This window comes from Mirounga angustirostris, unplaced genomic scaffold (genome assembly GCF_029215605.1).
Source record: "Mirounga angustirostris isolate CCGP_5_RB_7025 unplaced genomic scaffold, mMirAng1.0.hap1 SCAF_4, whole genome shotgun sequence".
Lineage (NCBI taxonomy): Eukaryota > Metazoa > Chordata > Mammalia > Carnivora > Phocidae > Mirounga > Mirounga angustirostris.
In genome coordinates, this window is record NW_026991712.1 from 58,708,151 (window position 1) to 58,728,774 (window position 20,624).

The 20,624-nt window shown below is 38.0% G+C and overlaps 1 protein-coding gene across 6 annotated transcripts in view; it reads left to right on the forward strand.

Moving 5' to 3' along the window:
* Positions 1 to 20,624, forward strand: part of UBE2W (ubiquitin conjugating enzyme E2 W) — a 165,296-nt gene that overhangs the window by 19,194 nt on the left and 125,478 nt on the right. The window lies entirely within an intron of this gene.

Consider the following 20,624-nt stretch of genomic DNA (forward strand, 5'->3'; position numbering starts at 1 on the left):
CCAGCCTGGCAAATCTGGAAGGTAAAAAATTTTGAACTCTACCTCTACAGTGGGGAAAAAACCCAAATTTAAATATTCTTCCAAAGTTAAGACCTCATCTCAATGAGGCTTAATGCTGATGACAGCTTTTCATCTACAGCAAGAAATGTAGTGATTGAGGAGATGAAGTAGACTCAGAACTGTATTTTACTTCATTTGGAGTCAGTGTTTCTGGGTAACTTAAGTATTTTGTTTGGAGTGGTAATTTTCAAAACACCAGATAGATAACTTCTGAACTAGCTTGAGAAATTCAGGTTTGATTCTGGGGTTGTAAACTCATTGCCTCCTGAATGAAGCCAAGGTGGATTATATAAAGTATGTGTGATGCATACATTGGGTTCATGATATAGATCATACCCAGCCTAAAGAGCCTCATTTAAAAGGAACAGCTATGCTTCAGCTCTGGTTGATTAACTTGTTTTCATCTGTCGCTCTTAATGTTCACAAAAAGCTTGAATTCTACGGGTTCAAAACTGAATTTAATCTCAGCTGCCTCCAGCCTCACATGGACAAAGATCAGCTATCCCTGCCTGTTTCTCTTACTGTATTTCTTTCAGATTAATAGCACCACCATCCATCCAAACTAACATCCTCTAGTCATTCTCATTTCTTCTCTTTCTTCCTCCTCCCATCTAGTTACCACTAAATCCAGTCCATTCTGCATCCTAATTATTTAGTCCTTTGATTGCTGTGGTTGTTTGCTAGTTATGTCCCAACTCTTTTCTAGTAGTTTTCAGTCTGACTTCCTGGCCTTCATTCTGTCTTAATTTCTCCAGTACATCTGCCACACCATTGTTAGAGTTACTCTTTTTTTTTAATAGGAAAAGCCTCCTATCTGCCCCTTCTAGTTGTACCTCATTACTCTTCCTCTGAGTAAATTTCTTCTCTGGTTTTTATTGCCAATTTTTCTTTGTAGATTTACCTTTTTTTTTTTTCCCAAGATTTTATTTTTTTTACTTGACAGAGACACAGAGGGAGAGGGAACACAAGCTGGGGGAGTGGGAGAGGGAGAAGCAGGCTTCCCATGGAGCAGGGAGCCTGATGTGGGGCTCGATCCCAGGACCCTGGGATCATGACCTTAGCTGAAGGCAGACACTTAACGACTGAGCCACTCAGGCGCCCTGATTTACTTTTTTTTTTTAAGTATATATGTATTTATTTATTCTAGAGAGTGAGAGGGGCAGAGAGAAAGGGAGAGAATCCCAAGCAGATTCCACAGGAAGTACAGAGTGGTAGTGGCTCAATCTCCTGACCCATGAGATAGGACCTGAGTCCAAACCAAGAGTTAGTTGCTTAGACTGACTGCACCATCCAGGTGCCCCCCTTGTAGGTTTACTTTAAATAGTATATTGTTTTGCTTTTTTGAAGATTAAATAAATGAAATCATACTCTGAGTTTTTCTGACTTTGATGTTTAATCCATTTTGATGATGTGTAGTACATTTTTAAGGTTAAGTAGTATTCTATGTTATAAAGTCTATCATTATTTTACTCCTAACCTATTAGGAACAGTGCTGCTTTAAATATACCTCTTTCCTGGTGCACATGTGCATGGTTTTCTTTAAGGTATATATCTAAGAGTGGACTTGATGGGTTGTACCATGTCTTTGTTTGGTTTTACCAAATGTCAGAAGTGGTTAAATCAGTTTATGTTTTTGCTGGTAGTACAGGAGTCCCAGGGATACCACATATTCTTGTCTGAGTTAATTTTTGTAGGTGGTATCTCATTGTGGTTCTATTTTACATTTCCTTGATTAATAGAGAGGTCAAATACTATTTGTTTATGGACCATTTGTGTTTCCTCTTGTATGAAATGCCTGTTGATTGTTTTTGATTCATTTGTCCTTTATTGATTTACAGTTCTTTTGTATGGCTAAATTCTTTTCCCAGTTGCGGATTTGTTTTTTCACTTTCATGGTATCTTGATGAACCCCAAAGAAAATTTGTCAGTGTTTTCCTTTTGTTCTTACTAAGAAATCCTTTTCTACTCTGACTGAGCTCATGAAATTTACCTAAATTTTGTCCTAAAATGTTGTCTTCCAAAAAGTCTTATGGTTTAGCCTTTCACATGTAAGTCTTTTAATTCTTATGGTTTGAGGCAGGAATATTATTTATTTATTTATTTACTTACTTACATACTTACTTACTTACTTCCTACCCGATTTGTCTCAGTCCCATTTACTAAGAGCTTTTCCTGTTTGGTCACCAATCAGATTTCCAAATAGTATAGGTCAGCTTCTGTGCTCTCTCTCTCCTGTCCCATTTGGTCTATATATGTCCATATTTCACAGTTTACGATGAAATCTTGATACACACTAGGGTTAGTCCTGCCATCTTGCAAGTCTGGATGTCTTTTCTTAAGCCAGATATTAAAAGAAATTTGCAAAAATGTAAAATAATGCTATTCTTAATAGTTTTTGTATCAGAAATAGTTATTTTCATAAAATACTTGTATGTTATTAAGCAGTGTTTATTTTTATTTATAAGTGAATTAACAGACTAAAATTTCACAGTTCAAATTTCCAATACAGTAAGTATCAATATGTGTATTTGCCACAGATTAGCAAAAGCTCTTTGGGGTACTAAAAAATTTGTTTAAGTATAAAAGGCTTCTAAAACCAAAAAGTTTAAGAGCCATTGCTCTAAACATTTAAAACTATAATTTAGTTTATGTTAAGTACACTTTTAGCTATATTCCACAGGGAGTACAGAGTGGTGGTGGCTCAATCTCCTGACCCATGAGATAGGACCTGAGTCCAAACCAAGAGTCAGTTGCTTAGACTGACTGCACCATCCAGGTGCCCCCCTTGTAGATTTACTTTAAACAGTATATTGTTTTGCTTTTTTGAAGATTAAATAAATGAAATCATACTCTGAATTTTTCTGACTTTGATGTTTAACCCATTTTGATGATGTGTAGGTTTTATAGGTAATATTTTGATGATAATTTCTGAATATATTTGGTCTCTACTATGATTTCGTCTTTGATCACTGAATTGTTTAAAAGTATGTTTTAAAATTTCCAAGTGTAGGGATGCCTGGGTGGCTCAGTTGGTTAAGCGTCTGCTTTTGGCTTAGGTCATGGTCCCAGGGTCCTGGAATCGAGTCCTGCTTCAGGCTCCTTACTCAGCAGGGAGCCTGCTTCTCCCTCTGCCTGCCGCTCTCCCTGCTTGTGCTCTCTCTCTCTCTCTAATAAATAAAATATTAAAATTTCCAAGTGTATATATTTTCTCCTAGTTCTTTTTGCTATTTCTAACGTAACTGCATTGTCAGAGGATGTGATTTGTGTCATACAGTTCTTTGAAACTTGTGAAGTAGATTTTATGGCTTAACAGTGGTCATTTCTTATAAATGTTTTATAAATGCTTGAAAAACTTTTCTTCTCTAGTTATTAGTGGCAGTGTTTTTAAAATGCTCTATTGATCAGTGAACAGATAGGAAAATAATAACTGCTCTAGATATTTTAAGGCAGAGATTTAATGCAGGTAATTGGTTACAAGGGTGTGGTTAGGACTAGAACCGCAAAAGGGAGGGGAGAGTGTTTGAGAAGAACAAAAAGGAGTTTTGTTTTCAAAAGATCTGGGAGTTGTACTACTTAATGACTGGAACCAAAGAGCTTGCACTTGGTGCTGAGCGGCTGGAGCTACTCAGAAAGTTACTGCTATTGGTAGAAACCCACTACCTGCCCTTGACTTCAATAGGAGACACCTTCAGCAGGAGGCATTATCAGAACCAGGGGATGGGGAATGGCATTTTTTCTTAAAAAAAAATTTTTTTCCCACTGCTTCCTGTTGGCAGAACCTACAAGGGAGTCTCAAAAGTAGTTTGCAGGCTTTTTTGTCTGATTGATTTGTTCATTACTTTGAGATATATTAATAAAATTTCCTGTTATTAAGGTAGATTAATTTCCTTTGCTTATCTGTTTTTGAGGCTGAGTTGGGTATATACAAGTTCTGTGCTTTTGGTGAATTGAACCTTTTATCACTGTCTAGATTTCTTCTTTATCTCTGTTAGTATTTTTGGCCTTAAAGTTGGTTTTACTTTACTTGATACTAGTAAACTATGTCCACTTTCTTGTGGCCTGGTATCCTTTTTTGTCCTTTGCCTTTGAATCTTCCTGTGCTTTTATGTTTTAGTTATATCTTTTAAAAACCTCATATCTGTATATATTCACCATCTATTTAACTTTCTTTACCTTTTAAAGAACTTGATCTAATTTTTTTAATAGTAACTGATATCGTGGAATTTATTTCATTTTGTATGCTTTTCATTTGGCCTGCTTTTTTTTGTACCTTTATCTTTCCCTTAGTATGGATTGAGTTTCTTTTTTCTCGTTCGTTTTGTTTTTCCCTTTACTTGTTTTAAAGATATACCTCCTATTCTTTTAGGAGTTGCCCTAGCTTTTTTTTTCCATTTATTTTATTGTTATTCTTGCTTTTATTCCAAACTTTTTGTTAACAAAAATATCAAACATGAAGAGTAGGAAATATAGTACATCTATAGCTTTTTTGTAGATTCAAAGTTAATATTTTCCTTATTTATCTTTCATTTTTTATTGTTTGATAGATTGCTTAACTAACAGTCTTATTGAGAAATAATTTACATACCATGATCATTTGTTTAAAGTATTCAATCTAATGGCTTTTAGTATATTCAGAGTTGGGCAACTGTCACCACAGTCAATTTTTGAAAAGTTTGATGAATGTTTTTACTGAGGTCTAACATACAGAAAAGAGCAGAAATCTAAATGCAGAGTGTACAGATTCACAAAGTGTATTCTATCACACATAAAGAAATAGAATAATAGCTGTACCCCAGGAGCCTTTCTTATGCCCACTCCCAATCACTACTACCTTCTGCTCTCCAAAGGTAATCACTATCTTGACTTCTAACACCATCGATTACTTTGTTAGTGAGCGTTATATAAGTGAAATTATATGATATGTATTCTTTCCTTTGTCTGACTTCATTTGCTCAACAGTAGTTTGTAAGATGATTCATGTTCTGTGTGGAACTGATTCATTTTTATTGAAGTGTATGAATAGACCATAAATTATTTACCCATTTTACTGTTGATAGACTGTTCCTAGTTTGGGCCTGTCATGAATAATGCTGCTATAAACACATTTCTGCATGTGTTTTGTTGACCTATATATGTTGGATAGATACCTTGGGATGGAAATGGTGGGTGAGTCATAGTTTATATTCAGGTTTACAAAGTGCCAAATGGTTTGTCCACCAAGAGTATGGGAGTTCCACTTCCTGTACGTACTTGCCAACTTGGTCTTGTCAGTTGTTTTTAATGTTAGTTATTTGGGTAGATACATGTTATTACTGTAATATGGCTTTAATTTTCATTTTCTGATGATCAGTGAGGTTGAGTCCTTTTTCATGTAAATTGGTCATTAGGTTGCTTTCTGTAAATTGTGTGTTCTAGTCTTTTGCCAGTTTTTCTGTTTGGTTTGTATCTAATTTAATATGCACCGTTATCAAAACCTAAAGCTTACCAATGTTAATTATACTGGAATTAAAATAATAACAATCATTGTCTTTCAAAAAAAATAAAGCTTATGAATATTTGCACTCTTATTCATGATCCTAAGATCAAGAGTTGCATGTTCTACTGACTAAGCCAGCCAGGCACCCCTGTTTGCACTCTTCTAAAAAAAAAAGTGACCTTCGAATGTTTGGGTTTTTTTATTTTTATTTATTTTTTTTTTTAAAGATTTTATTTATTTGTTTGACAGAGAGAGAGAGACAGCGAGAGAGGGAACATAAGCAGGGGTAGTGGGAGAGGGAGAAGCAGGCTTCCCGCTGAGCAGAGAGCCCGACATGGGGCTCGATCCCAGGACCCTGGGATCACGACCCGAGCTGAAGGCAGATGCCTAACGACTGAGCCACCCAGGTACCCCTGTGTTTTTTTTTTTAAAGAGTTTATTTATTTATTTGGCAGAGAGAGACCACAAGAGAGGGAACACAAGCAGGGGGAGTGGGAAAGGGAGAAGGGGCTCAATTCCAGGACCCTGAGATCATGACCCGAGCCAAAGGCAGTCACTTAACCAACTGAGCCACCCAGGCACCCCCCTTCGAATGTTTTTAACTGCCATCACATGTCTTCCAATTTATGTGTTGATTGCCCTGTATCTTGGTTTTGTCCGATCTTAATCTTACCAATTGATATTTTGGGCTCATGTCTTTTATTGAAGTCCAGAATCTAAAAAAATTTAGAAACCAAAACTTATATGTAAATTGACCATAGATTTTTCTAGTGGTGAAACCTGACCTGAATGAACATGAGACTGCATAGTCTTGAAAAAAATTCCACGTACTGTAAATATTTACCTACCTAAGTGCTAAATCCTAATTTGTTTGATGGGGTGCTCTTTTATGACATTGTTATTTTTATAAAATCAGAAATTTCTTGATTTTGAAATACATCTGGCCCCAAGAGTTTTTTCATAGGGAATCATGGGCCTATATTGTTTTATATTCAATGTTTAGATTTACTTACATATTTGTTTTTGCTCACCATTCCTTCTTGGATCTTTTTTTAAATTTTTGTTTGTTTGACAGAGAGAGACACAGCGAGAGAGGGAACACAAGCAGGGAGAGTGGGAGTGGCGAGAGGGAGAAGCAGGCATCCCGCGAAGCAGGGAGCCTGATGCGGGGCTCGATCCCAGGACCCTGGGATCATGACCTGAGCTGAAGGCAGACGCTTAACGACTGAGCCACCCAGGCACCCCCTCTTCTTGGATCTTAAACTTGTCATTTAGGATCATTTTCCAGAAGGAAGTCAGGATTTATTGTATAGTTGGTTACTATTGGTGGTAAACTTGTTTTGTCTGAAAATATCTGTATTTCACCTGTGTTCCTGAAACTTAGTTTTGCTAGATATAGTAGTTAAAATTGTCCATTGTTTTCACTTACACTAAATATAAAATTCCACTGTTTTCTAAGTTCTGGCGTTACCAGTCGTCCATTGTTACTTTTATAAAACGAAAGCCATCAGCCTAATTTCCGTATCTTTGTGGATAATATATCTTTTCTTTCTGGGTTTAGGATTAGCTCATTTTAGTTGATATTCTGTGCTTTTTTAAGTTTGGAATTCTGTTTATGCTGTTGGAATTCATTGGGTTTCTTGGACCTGAGGATTGATGTCTTCAGCAACTCTAGGAACTTCTCAGTCATTATCTCTTTATAAATGTTGCCTCTTACTCTCTTTTGTGTTCTTGTCTCATAATTTTATCTCTATTTCTCTGTTACATCCTCGATAAACTCTTCAGATTATTGTCTAGGTACTAATTCTCTCTTCACCTGTTTTAATCTGCTATTTAATCTGTCCACTGAGTTTTTTTAAATGTTTTATTTAGTTATAATTTATATGCCATAAAATTCAACCATTTAAAGTGTACAGTCAGTGGTTTTTAGTATATTTACCTGCTTGTGTACCCTTCCCCATAATCTAATATTAGAATTATTTTTGTCATCCCCAAAAGAAAACTTGTACCCATAAACACTCTCCATCACTTCTCTCCCCATCCTTCGGGCAGACACCAGTCTACTTTCTGTATCTATAACTTGCCTGTTCTGGACATTTCATATAAATGGTATTATATATGTAGTCTTTTGTGACAGATTTGACTTAGCATGTCTTTTTGGGGTTCATCCATGTTAACAGCATTTGTCAGTACTTCATTCTTCTTTAATAACCAGATACATTTTGTTGTCTGGACACATTTGCTTACCTATTTATCAGTTAATGGACATTGGGTTGCTTCGTCTTTTTGGCTGTTGCAAATAATGCTGCTGTCAGTATTTGTGTGCAGGTTCTTAATGTGGATATGTTTTCATCATCCATTGCCCTTAAATTTATTTTTTAATTATACAAGGAATTCGCTTCTACATTCTTGCTGTAAAAGAGTCCTAGTATAAAAGTGTATAGTGCAAACAGGGATGTCTTCTTTCTCCTCCATTTCCACTCCTTGGAGGGGACTACTGTAAAATAGTTGGATGTGCTTCCTTCTGACCTCCTTTGTATGCATTTATATAAATAAAATTTCTTGCCTTTTTTTTTTTAAGATTTTATTTATTTGTCAGAGAGAGAGAGCACAAGCAGGGGGAGCGCCAGGCAGAGGGAGAAGTAGGCTCTTTGCCGAGCAAGGAGCCAGATGCAGGACTCGACCTCAGGGATCGTGACCTTAGCCGAAGGCAGAGGCTTAACCAACTGAGCCCCGAGGCATCCCAAATCTCTTGCTTTTGTTTTAACATAAAGAAATTATATGAATTTTGAGGCTTTTAAAAAATTTTTTTTTAATTTAAATTCCATTTAATTAACATATAGTGTATTATTAGTTTCAGAGGTTATTTATTGATTCTCAGTTGCATGTAACACCCAGTGCTCATTGCATCAAGTACCCTCCTTAATGCCCATCACCCAGTTATCCCATCCTCCCACCCATCTCCCCTCCAGCAACCCTCAGGCTGTTTCCTATAGTTGAGTCTCTTATGGTTTGTCTCCCTCTCTGCTTTCGTCTTATTTTTCCTTCCCTTCTCCTATGTTCATATGTTTTGTTTCTTAAATTCCACATATGAGTGAAATCCTACAATATTTGTCTTTCTCTGACTTCTTTCATTTAGCATAATAACCTCTAGTTTCATCACTGCAAATGGCAAGATTTCATTCTTTTTGATGGCTGAGTAATTCCATTGTATACATATACCACTTTTTTTTTTTTTTTTTAAGATTTTATATATTTGAGAGAGAGAGAGAGAGATGAGCCAGCAGGGGAGTGGAGAGAGCACGCACAAGCAAGGAAGGAAGGACAAAGGGAAAAGCAGACTCCCCACTGAGCAGGGAGCCCAAGGCAGGGCTTGATCCTAGGACCCTAAGATCATGACCTGAGCCGAAGGCAGCCACTTAACCAACTGAGCCACCCAAGCACCCCTATACCACATCATATCCATTCATCTGTTGATGGATATCTGGGCTCTTTCCATATTTTGGCTATTGTGGCTCTATTTTTAACTTTTTGAGGAACCTCCATACTGTCTTCCAGAGTGGCTGCACCAGTTTGCATTCCTACCAACAGTGTAAGAGGGTTTCCCTTTCTCCACATCCTCACCAACATCTGTTGTTTACTGAGTTGTTAATTTTAGCCATTCTAACCAGTGTGAGGTGATATCGCATTGTGGTTTTGATTTCTATTTCCCTGATTGAGGCTTGCTTTTTATTCATCAGTATATTTTGGGGTTCTTCTGTTAGTACACATAATTCTTAATGGTTGCATAGTCTTATTTCCATATGCCATAATTTGTGTATAGCTGTTGATAGACACATATATATGGTTTCTGGATTTTGCCCTTGCAAGTAGTGCATTAGTCAACACCCTTATTAATCTGTTTTTAAACATTTACTAAGGCAAAAAGCATTATGTACCAGGCAGTTTTGAATGCTAGGAACACAAAGATAAATAGATATACTTTCTGCCTTAGAGTTGCTCACTCTATAAATTATATATAAATGGTACAAGGACATATATTAATTGGGGGATCTGGTGCTATTCCAGCTAAGGAAGGTAGATTTTTATCATGCTGGGTATTGAATGCTATTGTCTTCTGAATAAGTTCTCATTTGGTCCTTATTAATTTCTTATGTATCTTTCTAGATTCTGACAAGCAAAATTGTTTCCTCAGAGGGATAGAAAATTTCTTTTCCTCCAGGACTTATAGTTGCTTCTGCCAGTTGCCTGGGCATTACTTCCTGGGCCACTTTTGATTAACTTCTTGCCTAAGGTTGCAGGAATTCATACTACAGACCCACGTGGGTGTCCACTTGAGGTTAAGACATTTCATGGAAGAAATTTTTTCTTCCTCTGCCCATTGCTCAGTTCAAAACAGGGGAGTTTCTGTGCCCTCTATCTTACCCTTACACTGAAGAGTCCTTAGTCTTCTGTTAGATTCCTCACTTTTTGGTCTTGCCCCTCTTTGGGTTTGGTAGAAGTCTCCAAGGCGAAATCCAGCCATGATCCTTTTATTTAAGGATTCCTACACTCACTTTTGTTTTTTATAGAATTTTTCCAAGTATCTGCTCTGCCATTCTGCTGAAAAAGAAATTGTTTAGTCTTTGAAACACATTCCTCCTTTGGTTTTCAGTTTACCATGATCCTGGTTTCTTTCTTTGACCACTCTCCTTTTAGGCACTGCTGTACCGTGAAAGCATGTAGAAATTATTACGTATTTATTTCTCTTTAGGTTGTGGGCTGTTTTTAAGAAGAGGAATCTTTAAGTCTTGTCACATTTGCATTCCAGTCTGATTTTTGAAAATGTTAAAATAATGAATACCTCTCTTGGTTGGAGGCTTTCCATTTCCAAAAAGGGGAAAAAGTTTCTACAAGTAACTGTTAGGAACTAAGGTCTGTAGAATTGTATTTAGAATTCAGTAGGAAAGAAAATGTTTCCTTAATTCGCATGAATCAAATTCTGCTTCATTTTAAAATAAGGTAAAATCATTTCATTGCCTGCCTCTCACTCTGAAAGAAGAGAGATAGCTATTGTTACAATCGTTTAATGTTGGGGAAAAAAATAGTAGTTGTTCAATATTGTAATGATGGTAATGTGTTTAGTAGTCTTGTTTTTATTCTATTATGTTCCCCTATTGTTAACCTTCCACCTCCTGTTGGTTGTTAGATGAAATGAGAGAAAAGCATTGTTGGTCATTTCATGTACAGTTGCATTAGCAACCATTAGCATTTATTTCTACATTTCTAATGTTTTTTTATTTCTCCCTAACCTAAATAAGGATTTTTACCTTTTATTAAAAAAAAAAAAAGATTTATTTATTTTAGAGGGAGAGAAAGAGAGCACGTGCAGAGGGGAAGTGTGGGGGTCACAAGAGGCAGAGAATCTCAAGCAGATGCCTTGCTGAGTGTGGAGCCTGAGCTGGGGCTAGATCTCACAACCCTGAGATCACGACCTGAGCTGAAATCAAGAGTCAAAATCCAAGAGTCGGACACTTCACCTCCTGAGCCACACAGGTGCTCCAGAATTTTTACTCTTTAGAATACAGGCATTACCTCAGAGATACTGTGGGTTTGGTTCAGACCACTGCAACAAAGCAAATACCACAATAAAGTAAGTCAGGTGTATTTTCTGGTTTCCCAGTGCATATAAAAATTATATTTACATTATATTATAGTCTGTTAAGTGCAATAACACTATGTCTGAAAAAACAATTTGCATAGCATAACTGAAAAATATTTTACCAGGGTGCCTGGGTGGCTCAGTTGTTAAGCATCTGCCTTCAGCTCAGAGGTCATGATCCCGGGGTCCTGGGATGGAGCCCTGTGTCAGGCTCCCTGCTCAATGGGAAGCCTGCTTCTCCCTCTCCCACTCCGGATGCTTGTATTCCATCCCTCGCTGTCTCTCTCTGTCAGACCACTTTCTCTGCTTATCTATAAGAAGCAACTCCTCATCTATTCAAGTTTTCTCATAAGATTGCAGCAATTCAGTCACATCTTCAGTCTCCACTTCTAATTCTACTTCTTGCTGTTTCTACCACATCTGCAGTTACTTCCTCCACTGAAGTCTTGAACCCCTCAAAGTTATCTATGAGGATTGGAATAAATTTCTACACTCCTGTTAGTGTTGATATTTTGACCTCTTCCCATGAATTACACATGTTCTTTTTTTTTTTTTTTTAAGATTTTATTTATTTGACAGAGACAGTGAGAGAGGGAACACAAGCAGGGCGAGTAGGAGAGGAAGAAGGCGGCTTCCCACCGAGCAGGGAGCCCAGTGTGGGGCTCGATCCCAGGACCCCGGGACCATGACCTGAGCTGAAGGCAAACACTTAATGACTGAGCCACCCAGGTGCCCCGAATTACACATGTTCTTAATGGCATCTAGGATAGTAAATTCTTTTCAGAAGATTTTCAGTTTACTTTGCCCAAATGCATCAGAGGAATCAACTCTATTGGAACTATATCATATGAAATGTACTTAAATAATGAAACTTGAAGGTCACAATTACTCCATGATCTGTAGGCTGCAGAATGGATGTTCTGTTAACTGGCATGAAAACAACATTAATCTCTTTGTACATCTCCATCAGAACTCTTGGGTGACCAGGTACATTGCCAGTGAGTAGCAATATTTTGAAAGGAATCTTCCCTGAGCAGTAGGTCTCAAGAGTAGACTTAAAATATTCAGTAAACTGTTACAAACAGATGTGCTGTCATCCAGGCTTTGTTGTTCCGTTTACAGAGCCAGCAGAGTAGATTTAGCATAATTCTGAAGGGCTCTAGGATTTTTGGAATTGTCAATGAGCATTGACTTCAACTTAAAGTCCACAGCTGCATTAGTCCCTGATAAGAGTCAGCCTGTCCTTTGAAGCTTTTGAAGCCAGGCATTGACTTCTTCTCTCTAGCTATGAAAGTCTTAGATGGCATCTTCTTCCAATAGAAGACTGTTTCATCGCCACTGAAAATCTGTTGTTTAGTGTAGTCACCCTCATTAATTATCTTAGCTGGATCTTCTGCAGAACTTAACTGCAGTTTGTATATCAGCACTTGCTGCTTCACCTTGCACTTTCATGTTAATGGAGACAGCTTCTTTCCTTAAACCTTATGAACCAATCTGCCAGCTTCAGACCTTTCTTTTGCAGCTTCCTCACCTTTCTCAGACTTCACAGATTTGAAGAGTTAGTGCCTTGCTCTGGATTAGACTTTGGCTTGAGGGACTGTGGTGGCTGGTTTGACCTTCTATCCAGACCACTCAGACTTTGTCCATATCAGCAATAAGGCTGTTTTACTTTCTTACACTTGTGTGTTCACTGAGGTAGCATTTTAATTTCCTTTAAGAACTTTTATGCTGCGTTCACAACTGGCTATTTGGTGCATTTTGTTTGATGTGGTATTCTTCAGCTTAAACAGTAATGTACACTATAGAACAACCATAGTAGTACTTTTTTTTACAGAGTCATAACCATCATCCTCAGCTATGTAAAAAAGTATGTAACAGTGGGCATTGATGAAAATGAGAGTAGCTGAAGAGGCAGAGATCGCATCATTGGGATAACACTTCATGGTTTAGCATGTGCTACGCAAAGTGTGGTCTGTGGACCTGTTACTGAGCCATGCTTTTCATTTAATGAGGAGTTAGAGAAATTATCCCTGATTTCTCCAGTTATTTTCAGTGAGACCGTTTATTTATTTATTTATTTATTATTTTATTTTTTAAAGATTTTATTTATTTATTTGACAGAGAGACAGCGAGAGAGGGAACACAAGCAGGGGGAGTGGGGAGAGGGAGAAGCAGGCTCCTGCTGAGCAAGGAGCTCGATGCGGGGCTCAGTCCCAGGACCCTGGGATCATGACCCGAGCCAAAAGCAGATGCTTAACGACTGAGCCACCCAGGCGCCCCAAGGCAGTATATTTATAGTTTAAGAGCATGTGAAGCAATAAATGTTTGCCAGTATTGATGATAGCACCGAAGATGAGTAGTGTTAAACAAAAATAATGTGACGTATCCACCAAAAATAAACTCTTTTGCTGGGTAATGTAGGGTGGGGTTGCAGAGGGGGAAACAGCAGATAAAGGAAAGAGAAAAGAGGAGAAAGAAAAAGATGTCAGTGACTAGAGGTGAGATATTGTGACAAGTTATTGACAATAAAAATAGAGATGACAGGAAAACAAGGATATCAAATTTTCACAATTTGCTGTAGGGTCAAATGGGCTTATAGATCTCATTGTTATTTAAGGCTCTCACAATAATGTCATTATTATTAGGTTAAATTATGTTCAGTACACATAATGTCAGGAATCTGTGTTAGGATAGAGTTTTACCACATTTATTTAAAAAAAATTTAGGATGTCTGAGATTTTATGTATGTGTGTATTTGATGTCTATATAATTTTTTATTTTAATTCTAGTTAGTTAACATAGTGTTACATTACTTTGAAGTGTACAATACAGCACTCCCATACATACATCATACTGTGCTCAGCTCATCATAAGAATACTCCTTAATCCCCATCACCTATTTAACCCATCCCCCCAACCCCCACATTTATTTAAACATTTCTGATATTTAAGTGTTAGTCTTTATATTTATCCATTATCTCATATCCTGATTATGCCAGGGAAGCGTATGGCATATTCAGGCTTGATTTAACATTATGAGTATATATTTGGATAGCATTGATATTTTGAGTTGGGGGAAATGGAATAGGACTGACACCTGCTAAATGCCAAGTCAACATGCCTTCACCTCAGATTGCTAAGAGCTCAAATTGACACTCTTCCCCTCAAATTTCAGCCCCTGTGCTCAAGTTTGTGCACAAAAGTGGGAATAATTATAACCGCAAAATGAAGCAACCCAAACATCTATTTCTGTGGAATATAGAATGGATAAAAGGAGTGTGCTAGGCTGAGAACATCTCCAAAAAGCACATCAAAGAACAATATATATAGCATGATTCTGGTTAGTAAAAAAAAAAAAACCTGGGAAGAATAAAACAAGATGAAACCAGAGAGGGAAACAAACCATAAGAGATTTCTTATGCATAGGAAAGAAACTGAGGCTTGCTGGAGGGGAGGTCGGCGGGGGGGGCGATGGGTAACTGGGTGGTGAGCATGAAGGAGGGCACGTGATGGAATGAGCACTGGGTGTTGTATGCAACTGATGAATCACTGAACTCTACCTCTGAAACTAATAATACACTATATTGTTAATTAATTGAACTTAAAATTTAAAAAAAGGAACCCCCCCAAAAAAGAATATAGTGATTATAGTTTTTAATTTCAATTGCTTTTACTTTTCTATATAAACTGTGGCTTGTGCCTTTCAAGGGCTTTACATCTTGTAAGGTTAAGAGTAATAATACATGTGTCTGTTCTTTATTTTGACTGTTTTGTGTTCCTACAGGTCACCTTTGGTTTGAAGCAGCTACTGTAGTGATTCTTAAAGAGGTGGTGGTGGAGAGAAAATATGTTAAGCTCCAGAGCAGCCTTTTCATACCATATAAATTCTCTTTTCAAGCCAGGCCTCTAATAAGCCCCAGTCATAGGGGAGAGTAAATCTCAAGAATAATCCCTCACATGCGTTGAGTTGGAATAAAGTTTTAGGAACTGAACTGGTGTCACTATAAGTGCAGGGTGACAAGTCCTAGGCTACTGTAGTAATATCAGAGCAGAGATTCCCAACACTGGTGATGTGACATACCTGGAATGTCATTCAGTTTTGTGGTGGGTCCCAATACCATGTCATTGATAACTCCCAAAATTGGTCAGTAGTTTTCTTAACCGCCCCCCCCCCCGCCCCGCCGCCCTAAAAGGTAATAAATTAGAATGGATTCATGTCATCTTGAACCATTTGCATTCATGAGGAAGGAAAGAAAGGGTGGTATTGGCTGGACTACTGAAGCCAGAGCCACTGAAAAGCCAAACCAGTTCTTTTCTTTTTTTTTTTTTTTTTTTTAAGTAGGCTCCCCACCCAACATGGGGCTTAAATTCACGACCCTGAGATCAAGAGTTGCGTGCTCTACTGACTGAGTCAGCCCGGTGCCCCAAGCCAAACCAGTTCTGAAAGTGTTTAAGTATTCCTCTCTCAAGGTATCTAGATGCATCAGGATCTTTCTTATTGAGTATATAAATCCACTTGGATCTCTTTTTTGTTTTGTTTTTTTTTTTTTTTTTAGATTTTATGTATTTATATGACAGAGACACAGCCAGAGAGGGAACACAAGCAGGGGGAGTGGGCGAGGGAGAAGCAGGCTTCCCGTGGAGCAGGGAGCCCGACGCGGGGCTCGATCCCAGGACCCTGGGATCACGACCTGAGCCGAAGGCAGACGCTTAACCACTGGGCCACCCAGGCGCCCCCCACTTGGATCTCTTAAGAGCTCAAATTCCTGCAAGTCTTCCAGACTTGAGCCAACATAAAATGAGGGCTTAGATGGAGTTTTCAGATTTATTGTACATTTGAGGTGCTTCCAAACATTTAGGTTCTGGGCCTGGCTGTTTTTGATGAATAAGATAGAAAAAGAAATTCTTTTGCTAGTAACTTCAGGCCTTTTTGCCTGGGAGGGCAAGATTTCTGTGTACTGCTGTTGTGCAAATTCTGGAAATAAAATGGCATATTTAAAGATTGACGGAGATCATGTATTTTTGGTTAGGTGTTAAATACTGAGAAAAGAGGGGCGCCTGGGTGGCTGAGTTTTTAAGTGTCTGCCTTCAGCCCAGGTCATGATCCTGGATTCCGGGATCAAGTCCCGCATCGGGCTCCCTGCTCAGCGGGGAGTCTGCTTCTCCCTCTGACCCTCCCCCCTCTCATGCTCTCTCTCTCTCTCTTTCTCAAATAAATAAATAAATCTTCAAAAAAATAAACAATTGAGAAAAGAATCATTTTAGATATTAAATTTACTCAGAAATTAAACTTTTATTAATATAATATTGATAGGTTTTAAATGCACATTTTTTTCATATTTAAACATCTGGAATCGATGTCTTACCAGTGGTGTGTTATTGTTTAATTGGCAGCAATTTTCCTTTTCTAGTGTTCCATGAAATAATGGTGCATCTTATGATTGACGATGTTTCTTAGATTCAGAGAATTATGGTACATTTGCAATATATGTAATTAGTTTTCCCATACCTCACCAATTTAGGTACATACAGGGGTGATATTTGGCCAAGAACCATTGGAACTCTTAATTTCTTGGCTTCTTCCCCTCCCAGTGGTTTCTGGGTAGTTTTGCTTCTTTGGTTACAATAGTTACCTTCTGCAGTTATTTCCCATTATCTCCAGTTACCTCAGTCTGTAGCACTGTCTGGGAAAGCCAACCATGTTGCCATGCTGGTATTCACAGGGGGTGGTATCATTGCTTTTGCTAGTGTTTCTCATCTGCTTTTTCTGCACTTTGTCTTCAAAGTTAGGAGCTGAATTCCTCCTCATGAGATAATAGCTTTTTTTTGATTGATGCTACATGGTATGATCTCTAAATAGTTACACTAGTTCTTCACGTCCTGAACTGAGTAGGAATTTTTATTTATTTTTACATCTAGTTTTTTAGGTCCTTCTCTTTTAGCTTCTATGCCCAGATTCAGGAAACTTAGAACCAGTTTCTTTTTTTTTCTTTTTTTTTTTTTTTTTAAGTTATTTTATTTATTTATTTGACAGACACAGCAAGAGAGGGAACACAAGCAGGGGGGTGGGAGGGGGAGAAGCAGGCTTCCCGTGGAGCAGGGAGCCTGATGCGGGGCTCGATCCCAGGACCCTGGGATTGTGACCTGAGCCAAAGGCAGACGCTTAACGACTGAGCCACCCAGGCACCCCATGTTTTATTTTGTTTTTGAGTATAGCTGATGAGAACCAATTGCTTAGAAGATCCAGAGGACCCTTGAGGGGACTGATTGCTTATTTAAAGACATGTCGGGGTACCTGGGTGGCTGAGTCAGTTAAGTATCTGACTTCGGTTCAGGTTGTGATCTCAGGGTCTTGGGATCTTGCTCTGTTTTCAGTGGGGAGTCTGCTTCTTCCTCTTCCTCTGCCTCTTCCCCTGCACGTGCGCCCATGCACACACACACACACGCTCTCTCTCTCTCTCTCTCTCTCTCTCTCTCTCTCTCAAAGTCTTTTTAAAAATAAATAAAAGACATGTCCTGCCTTCTCCAGTGAATTATTGTTCTGAGAAGAATACACCCTGAAGGATAAATGCCGTTTTTTGTGAACCTGCCAAATAGACACACCACTTGATCTTCTATTCTTTGTGTCTTTTTTCAAGTTGTGATTTTAAGTGCATGGATGAATTATTACTTTTGTTATTGAGCTTTAGTAAATACTCATTAACCCCCAAACTTTTGGCCCTGCTTTATCTCTTTATTGGAGAGGATGTGGATTTGCAAAGTAGTTTACTGCCTAGTAGCTATAAGACAATAAGCAACTGGCATGAATTGTCTTTTTTTTTTTTTTAAGCTTTTATTTATTTATTAGCGCAAGAGAGAACATGAGCTGGGAGAGAGGCAGATGAATAGGGAGAGGCAGACTTCCTCTGAGCAGGAAGCCTGATGCAGGGCTTGATCCCAGGCCCCTGGGATCATGACCTGAGCCAAAGACAGAGGCTTAAACAACTGAGCCACCCAGGCGCCCCATGAATTGTCTTTTTAATGTAGTGACTCCACCCCCTCAGTAAAAAAAAAAAAAATGTCCTGTGAATGTTTTGGATTCTGACCTATGATACTGAAATGAAAAGTGGATGCTAGCCCTTTCTCATCACGGAAGTTTGGAGCAGAGGTCCTGCATTATCTATTGCTATATAACAAATTCCCCCAAATTCAGTAATTTGAAAGAACAAACATTTATAATCCCTTGCAGTCCAAAGGGTCTGGAATCAGGCTTAGCTGGATGGTTCTGACTTGGAGTCTCTTTTTAGTTTGTAGGCAAGATAATGGCCTGGGCTGCAGTCATCTGAAAGATTGGTTAGGGTTGGATAATATGCTTCCAAATCATGTGGTTATCAGCAGGAGGCCAGTAATCTTAGCATGTGAGCTTTTGAATTGGGCTGTTCACAGCATGGCAAGTGATTCCACAGAGAGTAACCAAAATGTAAGCCATAGTCTTTTAGAGCCTAATCGTGGGAGTAACATATCATTTTTGCTATATTCTGTTGGTCACACTGACCAATTTTGGTACAGTGTGGGAAGGAACTACGGAAAAATGTGAATATAAGGAAGCAGAGTTAATTGGAGATTCTCTTGGAGTTTGGTCATCACAGGTCTCTTTCTTTGTGATCATGTAAGTAGCATCAGGATGTGGAAAACATTTCTTTTTCCATAGTACCCTTTATCATTATGTTCAGGAGACCTAGGGCTAATCATACCAATAAAACTCTTCTTAGCTTACCTTTCTATCCTTATGTTTCAGTTAGTAGCTTTGCAAATTGACTTTCCTATACATTCTTGATTTGATAGTAAGGGCTTTGCTTTCCCTGTTTTAATGACGTTCTCAAGATCTGGAGAATTTCTACAGCACTGTTACCCAAAATGTGGTTATTGAAACAAGACTTTTCCAAGATACCTTACACTAAGGAGGTTCCATTACTTTTGGAAACCTCTGTTACCTTCTTCCCCTTGGAGGATCATTTGTGCAAGTTAGTGTATCAGAAGTCTCTGAGAAATCCTTCATTGAGGAAATCAGTTTCTCCTTTTTGTACCCAGTGTTTTTAAAAATTTACTTGATCATTGAATCGCTATATTGTATACCTGAAACTAATATGACAGTGTATGTTAACTATACTGGAATTAAAATAAACTTAATAAAAACATTTACTTGATCATATAACCCACACTTGTTATAAGTGGAATAAGGTAAAAACCTTGTTATAACAAAAATTTATCACAAATATATTCCTTTATTCAAAACAAGTTATTCAGGCAGCTTTATTTCTGTATTTTAGATAATTAAAATTTTTCTTAAGTACTTTTCAATTTGTAATTATTTTACATTTTGGAAGACAGCTGAGGTCAGAAATTGCAAGTAGCTGATACTTTATTTCACTGTCAGTAGCGATTGTGATATTGAAAGATCTGAGGAAAGGTTTCATTCTTGGCCACTTAAAGAGCCATTTAGGAGATTTTTTTTCCCCACTTTTACTGATTTATTAGCAAATGTTTTTAGCATATTTTAGGCCCTGGGTTTGCTGTGATCAACAACATAGTCTGTCCTCCTTGTGAGGTGACAGCCGGAGAAGTGTAGGAGGTAACTACAGAAGGACCACAGAGACCAAAGCAAAGGCGTGATGGTCTACAGATAGCTGCTTGTGGGCCAAGTGTGTGCCTATTATTAATAAGTTCTTGTTCAGTGATTCTCAATGGAGAAGGGAGGAGTTTTCTAATCTGTAATGGTGTTGGGTGATGTTAAGCTTATTTAAGGTATCATACACTGAAAAGATGTGGAAACATTTGCTATATTGTTAGTATTATTTCATTGTCCGGAAAAAGCACAAGCTAGCTTTTAAGCAGAGAATTGTTGAGTTCTGAACAGATATACATGCTTGTCTGCTTTAATCCAAGAAAAGATGCTCATTAAGAGTCTTTATAGTGGGGCACCTGGGTGGCTCAGTCGTTAAGCGTCTGCTTTCAGCTCAGGTCATGATCCCAGGGTCCTGGGATCGAGCCCCGCATCGGGCTCCCTGCTTGGCGGGGAGCCTGCTTCTCCCTCTCCCGCTCCCCTTGCACGTGTTCCTGCTCTCTCTCTCTCTCTCTCTGTGTCAAATAAATAAAATCTTTAAAAACAATTTTTTAAAAAAAGAGTCTTTAATAGTTATATGCAATTCTAATAACATCGGTTATTTGGTTTTTAAACCCATAAGCTATGGGCTTCTGTGGTTTTTGTTTTGCTTTGTTGTATACTGAAAAAGAATGTCCACTAGTGGTAACATGGGAAGAGTTGAGCAATAAAAACTATATAAACAAGAATGTAAAATATAGCCATTTGGGGGCATCTAATATGTAGAGAAAAAACTATATCTCAGGCCATGGTATGTTCTATTCTAGTATTGAAGGTTTAAATTATGTATAGATATCCTGTTTAAA